An 11023-nucleotide genomic window follows, 5' to 3' on the forward strand; every position below is an offset into this window, starting at 1 on the left:
GTTTTAGATTTCTCGCTCAGTACGGCAGGGCTGCCCTTTAGCCCCATTATCATATATCATAGTTGCAGAGGCCATGAGCATCTTTCTCTGCTCCACTGCTGGTATTTCGGGATTGAGGTTGCCTCTTCGTAGTCAAGAGGAATTGGTTGACTCTGAGTTAGCTGATGACAAAGCCATGTTCTTGGAGGCTTCGCATATATGCTTATGTTCCTTCCGGGTAGCACTAGAGGAGTTCTGTTTGGCAGCAAGGGCTCTCATTAATTGGCACAAATCTGTTGGTTTTTGGGTTAGTGATTCAGTGAGAGTTGCTTGGGGTGCAGAGCTTGGTTTTACTTGGATTAGCAGAAAGATGCACTGCTAGATATTTGGGATGCCAAGTTGGGATTGATATTTCTCCTGTGCAGCAGTTTGCTTCGGTACTTATGAGTATCCGGAAGAAGCTCCTCCATTGGAGCTCCAGAAGATTAGATTTAGCTTCCAGAGCTTTGGTGGCTAATTAGGTATTGCTTGCCTCAGCTTGGTTTATTGCCTCTTGGTGCTTCTCTCGTGCGCATTGGCCAATTGCGGAGATTGATCCGCAATTTTCTCTGGTCGGGTTTGGATGGCACCTTAGACACTCGTGCCAGGGTAGCTTGGCTCACAAGTATTCAGCCCAAACGAGAGGAGGGCTTGAATATTATCGATCCGGATGTTCAGTGTAGGGCGTTGCTTTGCAAACTTGTGGTTAGAGGTTTCCTACCAGCCACCGAGCCTTGGAAGGATTTTTTCTTGTCTCAGATTTCCGGAGGTACACCTAGGGTCGGGAGAGACTGGGTGCCCAGCACACGTTTTTTGTTCATAGAGGCTCATATCAAGGCACCATCTTCCCCTCTTATTGCAGCCATTGTCAGAGCATGGAGAAGCATGAGATCTTTTTTGCGACAAAACCTTCCTAGGTCTTTGGATGAGGCTGACCAACAACCTATTATGTGGAACGAGCTAATTAGGGATGAGGCTAGTCGGCCACTTGGTGCATCTCGTTATATGCAATGGTCAGGATGGGAGAGATGTGCATACACAGTTCTTGCTTGGAAGACCTTTAAGAGTCTTCCGGAGGATCACAAAGCTGCATGCATTCAGCATCTTAGGGGCTCTCGCTTTCGTATTGATCAGATTGATGCAGCTATTCTGCATGAGTGGCTTTCTAGGACCTTTCACGGAGACTATCATCCGAGTTTGCTGGGAGTTTTTTGAGGATAGGCATACCTCTGCAGGTCATTGCTCTCCCGGGCCAGGAGGCTACAAATTGCATCATTTACTCATGCATGGAGGGAGATTGAGGAGATGTAGTATGGAGGAGATCATCCCAGATACTAGGCTTAGTCCAGTGAGGATTGTTGGTCATTCAGGAAAGCATTGGTTCATTGACCCTTCTCCTCACATAGTGACTCATGGCTCTTGATGTTTGTGGTTATATGGTGGCAGTCCTATCAGATATCTTCAGTGGGATCCAAGAGAGTGGGAGTGGATTGATGCCTTCGATCCTTTGAAAAGCCTTCCTTTTTTTAGTTTCACAGTCCGGGATGCTAGGCTTCTCCTCACTCAACACATGCGTAGGATCCCTACTCTCAGGCCTCATTGGGAGAGCTATGATATTTCTCTAGTGAATCAGCGCAGATATTGGCATAGACTTTGGCACTCATACAGAAGGAGCCAGATCTCTCATTTCTTTTGGTTATTCTTACATGGTGGTCTCCCCACCAATCAATGGAGATCGGTTTTCGGTGTAGCATCCATACTAACAGGGAACGGAGGGGACGGAGGGCCGGGACGCGGAAACGCTGTCCCGAAACATCATGGCGCTCCGACACGGTCTGGGGACGGGCGGGACGCCTCGGGCACCTGCGTCACAAGGGGACGGCGGAACGGGCGAGTGCTGTCGGGGACGGTTCTGGAACGGGATGGCCGGGATGTTTTTTTTTTCCCGCTTTTTTTCTGCCGTTTTTTCTACCGCTTCTGCCCGTTTTCTCCCGTTGGTGGCTGGCAACTGCGCCTGTTTCCTCCCGTTGGCACTGTGGCCTACCGTGACCCGCACCATGCATGAGCCTTGGAGCCCTCAGCCGCCTATAAGGCTTGAGCTCTCCTCTCTCTCTCTCCCACTCTCTCACTCTTGGCCAGCCGCCCCACTCCCTCTCCCCACTCTTGAGCTTAGTGATATTGTATCCCCTCACTGTACTCCAGTCACCTCCATAGTGTACCCCCCCCCTCACTATATTCACACCCTATAAGGGTTTCTGTTTACCTTCCAGTTCCAGTTTCATTTTCTAGGTGCCAGTAGTATCATCTTTATTTTTCATTTTCTGGTTTTTTATCCAGACATTGTATCAGATCCACCATGATGTAACTTTTTGGTCTCATAGGTCATTATGGCCTTTTGAAGACGTTAATATATCATTTCATTTCATTTCATTTCATTTCATTTCTCTCTCACTCTCTCACTCTCTCACTCTCTCTCTCTCTCTCTCTCTCTCCCACTCCCTCTCCCACGGGCCACTCTCTCTACGAAGCAAGGAAACAAGGAAAATGGGTAGTCTACCGTAGAGGTAGAGCTGTTATTGCACATTTCAGGACAACCAAACATGGTAGTAATGAAGAGTAGCTGCTAGAGAAATCCTTCATGTTATCTAGGATTCTCCTACGGTCATGTAGGGAATTTGAACTATTTTTAGTTTTATCTCTATTTTCATTTTGTTGCCCCCGAAGTGGAATGTAATCACATGGATGTATCTGATTAGTCCTATAGGTCAGATGTGGCCTCTAAAGGACGTTAATATAGTTTTCTTTCTTTCTTTCTTTCTCTCTCAACCCACAAGCTTTCTCTAGGCTCTAGCCTCTTAACTTTTAAGCCTTAAGCCTTAAGAGCTCTCTCTCTCTCTCTCTCTCCAGATCTGCATTGCATTCTTGTATACCCTACGCATATAGGTTGCATACTGAGCCTCTAGTAGTAGTGCTCCATCCATCACACCCCCCTACTAGCTCAGTACTTTCATAGTTTATTTCATGTTCATTTTGTCCTTTTTTTTTTGGACATCCAGAAGACATTGACAGTTGTACATTGGTTTGTCTCATAGGTCAGGTTCAGCCTCTAGTAGACGTTAATACAGCTTTCTTTCTTTCTTTCTCTCTCTCTCTCTCTCTCAACTTTATGTGCATTGTAGACACTAGTCTTTTGTTATTTGATAGTGATCATCGTTCCATGCTTATATATTGGTTTGAACTTTGTCGGTGTACTTATTAGCGCTTATTCGGTGTTTGCGCCACGTATTGTACATTTAAAGTGATGCCTTGAAAGTTCAAAGTGTAAAAACACAAATGTTATTTTATTTAGTGTGCTTTGTAGTCAATAAATTGCATATTCCATATGCCGTTCCCGTCCCCCCGTCCCTGTCCCCTGCCTTTTGCCGTTCCCTGTCCTCGTTCCCGTTCCCGTCCCCGTCCCCGTTCCCCGTCCAATGTTACTATGGTAGCACCTTCCTGTCCTAGGTGTGCGGCAGATTCTGAGACTGTACAACATTGTTTATGGGGATGCAGCATTGCACAACAGATTTGGGGTTCTGTAGCCCAACTTACGGGCAAATTGAGTGGCTGAGCCATGCATGTGACTTGGGGGGCAGTTGCTTGGCTCTCCTAGTCCGGTCCGCAGCTTTTTTATGAGGACAGTGGTACAGATTCTGCTATTTGCATTTGTAGAGGTATTGCCCAACATGGTTTATTGCAGGATGTTCCTCACTTTGATTATACACCCCCCTGACAGAGGATTGACACCAATTGGGAGATTGTTGCCAGTATTACAGCATGACAGATCTGGAGAGCTAGATGCACGAAGGCTATTGAGGGTGTCCAGATTTTTGGGTCTCAGTGCATTAGTACTATATGGGGTGATATCATCCATACTCTTATGGCTACTTGGGCTCGCATTCAGGAGCCCTCTTGTTCTGCGCAGGCGAAGTGCGTGATATTTATGCGGCAGTGGGACCATGGCATTTCTTTTCCTCTAGTACCACAGGTCTTACATGGCATCATGATGCTCCTCAGTGGTTGAAATCACCTTACATATTGGGGTGATTCTATTCTTTTCCGGCTTATAGCTGTGATTGTTGTATGTTTTTTCCATACTTAATAGAAGTCTCTTTTTGAAAAAAAAAAAAAGGTGCAAATATGCTTTTGGCCTATTGTCGTGAGTCATTTTCTTTCAAGATAAGTGCTATGTGGGAGTAAAACTAATGGAATCACACTGAAATAGAGACCACCTATACAGGGAGGTTTAGACTCATGCTCCAAACACACCATTCTACCATCACTAATATTCGGCCGGTCCCTGATGAGACACTTGACAATGACCACGAGGGTCCTTGGAGTCAAATGACCTCACCAAAGGACAAGCTTGCACATACGGGCAATGCTAGATATACCTTGATCACCGTACCTCCCATAGTTTGCATTAGAGAGAGCACTCCATTTACAACCTACGCTTGACGATGACAACGAGGGTCCTTGGAGTCAAATCACCTCACTAAATGGACCAGGTTGCACATACAGGCAGTGCCAGATATACGTTGATCACCGTGCCTCACACAGTTTGCATTAGAGAGAGCACTCCATTTATACAACCTCTATTTATACCTGCCAAACATCAAAGCCCTATTAGACCAACATGACCATCTAGTGACAACTTTAGATCCCAGAGATCTTTCAAATGCATAAGAATGCTCCACCACAAACGGTTGATATAGAGAGTATATATGAGGTTGCATATGTGGAAGACACATTGATCCCTATTATCCAAGTATACAACATGTACCTAAGATGCCGAGTCCTCCTTTTATTTGAGTTGGGTAGTATTTTTCACTGCATGTTTCAACTACTACATGGATACATATTGTAGCATTGTGATACCCATGGATGTGTTTTTAACGGTAGATTATTTTATCTATATAGAATTACTTCATGCATGTATTGTAACACTTTTGATCTCATAAATCCTTGGTTTTTCATTGATGTTGATATACCTTTTTTCTTCCATCCTCCCTCTCTCTTATCCAGTTGGGCAGATCTAGACGCCCGAGGGTTCGCGGATCCTCACATCAGAGACGGTGCCTACACCGGAGGATTCAAAGCATCACTACGAGGCATCGGGCTCGCCCGACCAGGCATCTCCAAATATCTAGGCCATCCGGGAGAGACCCATGCTAGAGCTCCTAGGATGATTACATCTCCAGACATATACTGTTGTACTCACTGTCACTTTTGTACTCCCCCATATTCATGTATTCATGTATCCATGTACTCATGTACCCCATTTTGACCAGTAGCATTAGCTTCCCACTCTCCCTAGTTGCTGCTTCCGGATGCCCCCCCTACTGATGTATTGTGGGGCTAGATACTTAGTTCTTTCTTTTCTTTTCCAGACAGTGTATCAGATGTCACATGGTTGTAACTTTCTCTTTGATGAGACACCAACTTCAGATGTACTCTTCAGTTTTGGTCTCATAGGCCATTATGGCCTCTTAGAGACGTTAATCTCTCTCTCTCTCTCTCTCTCTCTTGGAGATCATGCTCCGAGGGATTTTTGCCTCGCCATTGCCTATGTATCACATATTACACCCCCATTATGGTACTGGTTGGAGCTAGATAGATCTGCATTGCATTCTTATATACCCTACGCATATAGGTTGCATACTGAGCCTCTAGCAGTAGTGCTCCATCTATCAACCCCCCCTCCCTCCCCTCTCCCCGCCCACTAGCTCAGTACTTTCATAGTTTATTTCATGTTCATTTTGTCCTTTTTTTTCTCGACACCTAGAGGACATTGACAGTTGTACATTGATTTGTCTCATAGGTCGAGTTCGGCCTCTAGTAGACGTTAATACAGCTTTCTTTCTTCTTTCTTTCTCTCTCTCTTTGTTGCTCACCTCTTTAATAGGGCACTAGTGGAGGGCCTACCAGCTGAGTGGACTATGCACACCATTGTGCCTCTCCACAAAGCGGGAGACATGCTAGACCCCAGCAACTATAGGACTATCATGATTGGCCATACATTGGCCAAACTTTATGGCGCAGTGCTCAAGGCAGAGTTGAGCTCATATGCAGAGGAGGGATTGCGAGCACCAGGGCATGCTGGATTCCGACGAGCTTTCTCCACATTGACACAGTGCCATGGGAGAGACTCTTCTAGCGCCTCCACTCATTGGGGATCCCATCATAGATGGTTTGGGGCATCTATGCTTTATATGAGCAGGTCCTCGGGCGCATACGATGCCCCGGGGGGTTATTTGATGTTATTGCTAGCACCATAGGTGTGAAGCAAGGATGCCCACTCTCTCCTACACTATTTGGGCTATACATTGATGAGGCGGCTGACTTCATTGTTCACGGTGGTGGGGACGGGGTAGACATCTCGGGTACCACAATCCACATTGTGCTATATGCAGATGATATTATTTTGGTCTATGAGTCGCGGATGGGACTACAGCATCATCTCCATGCACTCGATGACTTCTGCACACAGAGGGGACTTACAGTGAACCTTGGGAAAACCAAGGTCATGATTTTCCACACCTCAGGGCCGGTTCGATGACATGCCATCTTCACACTAGCAGGAGGACAGGTAGAGGTGGTAGACTCATATGTGTACTTGGGGATTACAGTTGCGACTCCGCCAGGAAGATTTACTATGGCACAAGCAGCCAGGGATAGACTCACACGAGGGTATGCAGCTCTGGCCATGCTAGAAAGACAATGTCACCAGGCACACTTCTAGAAGCCCCGCACGAAGGGGTGGTTGTTTGACACACTAGTCACCCCTGCTTTGATGTATGCTGCAACAGTATGGGCACTTGGGCTTGCCACCTCCACATGGTCTCAGATAGAGAGGCCTCAGATTCTCATGCTCTCACGGATGATCCGCAGCAAACCCTCCATCCCACATGACATTGTCCGAGCGGAGTTTGCCGCACCTCCTATGCTAGTAGAGGCCCTCTTCCAGATGATCTGCTTCTTCATACAAAGGATCAGAGATATGCCATCAGATCGACTCTCACATATAGCTTTTGAGGCGTCCAGGCAGCTCACAGAGAGTGGAGATAGGAGATCATGGTATTCACACATGATACAATGGCTCACTCAGCATGGTCTCGACATAGATCACCTGCCACCTTTCCAGTATGATATACATGCACCACACATCCAGCTCTCTCACAGTGAGAGGAACAGAGTCCTTCGGTAGGATTTATGGCAACGATACACTTAGGAGACTTGGATTACACCCAGTTAGCCTCTACCACCGAAGATGCTACACTACAGAGATCAGTTTATGCGTATCTCAGCAGATGGATTCATTCAGCGACCCGGATATATGGATGTGTACATGCCTCAAAGTGCCCGAGTGGTGATTGGCCAGCTCAGAGTGTCATCACACCAGCTTGAGATTGAGGCAGGTAGGGCAGCACGGATCCCCAGAGCAGAGAGGATATGTAGACTATGCCAGGAGGAGTTGAGAGTGAGGAGCATTATGTATGCAGATGCAGAGCATATATGACATTAGAGAGATACACCACCATCTTCAGTGGACATCCCTCACTCCGCTAGATCATGGAATCCGCAGACCAGCGCAGATTTGGCCAGTTCTTGCTAGAGACACAGCGCCACAGAGAGGCATTGATACTGATTCATACCACAGGGAGAGGTGGGCGACAGCTCCAGCTCACTGATTTCTTCCAAAGATCTACCACAGTGCCTACCTTGACACAGGAGGGGGTTACAGTTCAGCGCGCTGCAGACCTCCGAGCCAGATGGAGACCGAGAGCACCAGGCTACCAGACTCCCAGACTACATCAGAGGGAGATCACAGAGATATGGGCTCGACATCAACACCATATCCAAGAGTGGCTAGCTCACTTACACTCACACCTGGAGATCATGCTCCGAGGGATTTTTGCCTCGCCATCGCCTATGTATCACATATTACACTCCCATTATGGTACTGGTTGGAGCTAGACAGATTTGCATTGCATTCTTGTATACCCTACGCATATAGGTTGCATAATGAGCCTCTAGCAATAGTGCTCCATCCATCACAACACCCCCCCTCCCCCCCCCGGCCCCCACTAGCTCAGTACTTTCATAGTTTATTTCATGTTCATTGTCCTTTTTTTTCTGGACACCCAGAGGACATTGACAGTTGTACATTGATTTGTCTCATAGGTCGAGTTTGGCCTCTAGTAGACGTTAATATAGCTCTCTCTCTCTCTCTCTCTCGTGGCCCCATTGGTTACAGATGCCCTCTTTCAGACCATCGCTTACATTCAATATGTATACACTCTTGATAGAGATCGTCTCCCATGGATAGCACTAGAGTCCTCAATGCAGTTATATTGCGAGAGGGAGAGGGAGAGGGAGCGGGTGAGACTAGCTGGGCTGTTCTCATCCCTCCCTCTCTCTCTCCCTCTCTCCCCCCTTCTCTCTCTCTACGGGTTTAATATAACATTTCATTTCATTTCATTTCTATGGGTTTGAGCTCCACGGGTTCAGCTTAGACAGACTTCCACCCTTCCAGTACTCTCTAGAGGCACCCTCTCTCACCTTGACACATTCTGAGATTAGTAGAGTCATCAGACAGGACCTCATTCAGTTGGACACTAGGAGGACATGGCTAGAGCCTTCATAGGAGTTAGGGACGAAGATGGCTTTCTATAGAGACCATCTTCTCCGCACCACTGAGGATGGCTTTATACTTAGACCAAGCTACATGGATACCCATTTGTCCCATGGATTGAGGTGTGCCATTGGGCAGATCCACACCTCTTCACATCAGTTAGAGATAGAGATAGGCAGCTTTAGAGGCATACCTCCAAGGGACAGGATATGTCAGATTTGTTGGATAGAGCCAGAGACGGAGGAGCACTACATCTATCGCTGCACAGCATATTATGAGATTCGAGGGCGCTACCATTGCTTTTCACAGAGGGATTTGGACCACTGGCTAGATCCATGGACTATTGTGATCAGCGATGCTTGGGTTTTTATCTCCTGGAGATCCGCAGGCTCAGAGAGTCCATTACGAGGAGCAGACGCCTGACTGGCAGGGAGTCCACACAGAGACAGATCACTGACTTCTTCAGAGGGACTACCCGAGAGGACACACAGCCGACAGCCCAACAATGGGCACCCCATGGGACTCTAGTTGAGAGAACTATCCAGTTGGGCAGATCCAGACGCCCGAGGGTTCGCGGATCCTTACATCAGAGACGGAGGATTCAGAGCATCATTGTGAGGCATCGGGCTCGTCCGACCAGGCATCTCACTACGGCAGATATCCAGGCCATCCGGCAGAGACCCATGTTAGAGCTCCTAGGATGATTGCCACTCCAGCCATATACTGTTGTACTCACTGTCACTTTTGTACTCCCCCATATTCATGTATTCATGTATCCATGTACTAATGTACCCCATTTTGACTAGTAGCATTAGCTTCCCACTCTCCCTAGTTGCTGCTTCCGGATGCTCCCTCTACTGATGTATTGTAGGGCTAGATACTTACCTTCAGTCCTTTCTTTTCTTTTCCAGATAGTGTATTAGATGTCATATGGTTGTAACTTTGGTCTCATAGGTCACTTTGGCCTTTTGAAGACGTTAATATAACATTTCATTTCATTTCATTTCTCTCTCTCTCTCTCTCTCTCTCTCTCTCGGGTGGGCCCATCGGTTATAGATGCCCTCTTTCAGACCAACGCTTATATTCAACATGTATTCACTCTTGATAGAGATCACCTCCCATTGCTAGCACTAGATTCCTCGATGCAGTTATATTGTGAAAGGGAGACAGAGAGGGTGAGACGAGCTGGACTTCTCTCCTCCTCGTTGACATGGTCACCACTACCAACACATGCATGGCATTTAGAGGATGATATTTGGAGGTAGTCGAGTGGTTTCATGCACATGGCACCGCCTCCCCCCATTTCAGTACAACCTAGATTTCCCCTAACTCAACCTCTCATGACATGAGATCAACTGGATTATCCGGTTAGATGTACTCGGACTGCACATACATTGGACATGGGTGTCACTATTAGAGATTGATAAGTGGTGTGAGTTCTAAAGAGATCACTTCTTGAGACTCTCCAACGTTGGATTCATGGACATCCTGGGATACATACATATACACATGTCACATGCTATGCAGATCATGATTGGCCAGCTAGGGGTATCCTCCCACTGCCTCAGAGTAGAGACTGACATTTGCCGAGAATATTCCACAAGATGAGAGGATATGCAGAGTATGCACCACGGGAGTGGTAGAGGACAAGGCCCATTATATATTTAGCTATCTAGCTTACTAGGAGATACGAGGGAAATTCCACTGCCTTGTGAGAGCGATTCGGGTTACTTGCTACAGTAGATCACAGATGCTGGGCATGTACTTGATGGAGCTCAAAAGACACAAGGATGTAGTGGAATTTTGGCTTGTGAGAAAAGATTCCCAGAAATTTAGAAAGAGTGAAAGAAGACCTGATGGATTTTTGGGACAGGCCGAGCCTCGACAGGACACCTCCCAGAGAGCCATCACATATTTCTTTGTCCACAATAGGGTCCACCACCCATCGACTTTAGAGCCACCACCCATACCCCTGCTCTCACTCTGTGCACCAAAGGAGTTCTTAGCGTAAGAGCTTGTTCTACGAGCCAGACGCAGAGCATCAGGACAATCCACCACATAGAGATAGATCTGGGAGGTTCTCCGCCGACATGAGATGCTCATCATAGGGGCTTGACCCTCTTTCTGCCCTGAGATTGGTACTGGCTGAGGAGGGATCATAGGATAATCATTTGCTGTCTCGATATATACACACATTGGTGTTTTTTTCCTTTCCTTTTCAGTGCTTCCATGGCTCAGTATATCCATGGTACCATTGTATTACTTTATGGTCTCATAGACCCTTCGAGTCTTCCGTGGACGTTAATATAACTCTCCTACACTATTCGACCA

At 46.9% G+C, this 11023-nt stretch overlaps 1 pseudogene; it reads left to right on the forward strand.

Annotated features, from left to right (window-relative positions):
• The first annotated feature begins 6244 nt into the window (after nucleotides 1-6244).
• LOC147604982 (uncharacterized) lies at nucleotides 6245-9115 on the forward strand (annotated as a pseudogene).
• Nucleotides 9116-11023: the final 1908 nt, after the last annotated feature.

Source organism: Cibotium barometz, chromosome 60 (genome assembly GCF_041138505.1).
Source record: "Cibotium barometz isolate CiBa-2024 chromosome 60, ASM4113850v1, whole genome shotgun sequence".
NCBI lineage: Eukaryota > Viridiplantae > Streptophyta > Polypodiopsida > Cyatheales > Cibotiaceae > Cibotium > Cibotium barometz.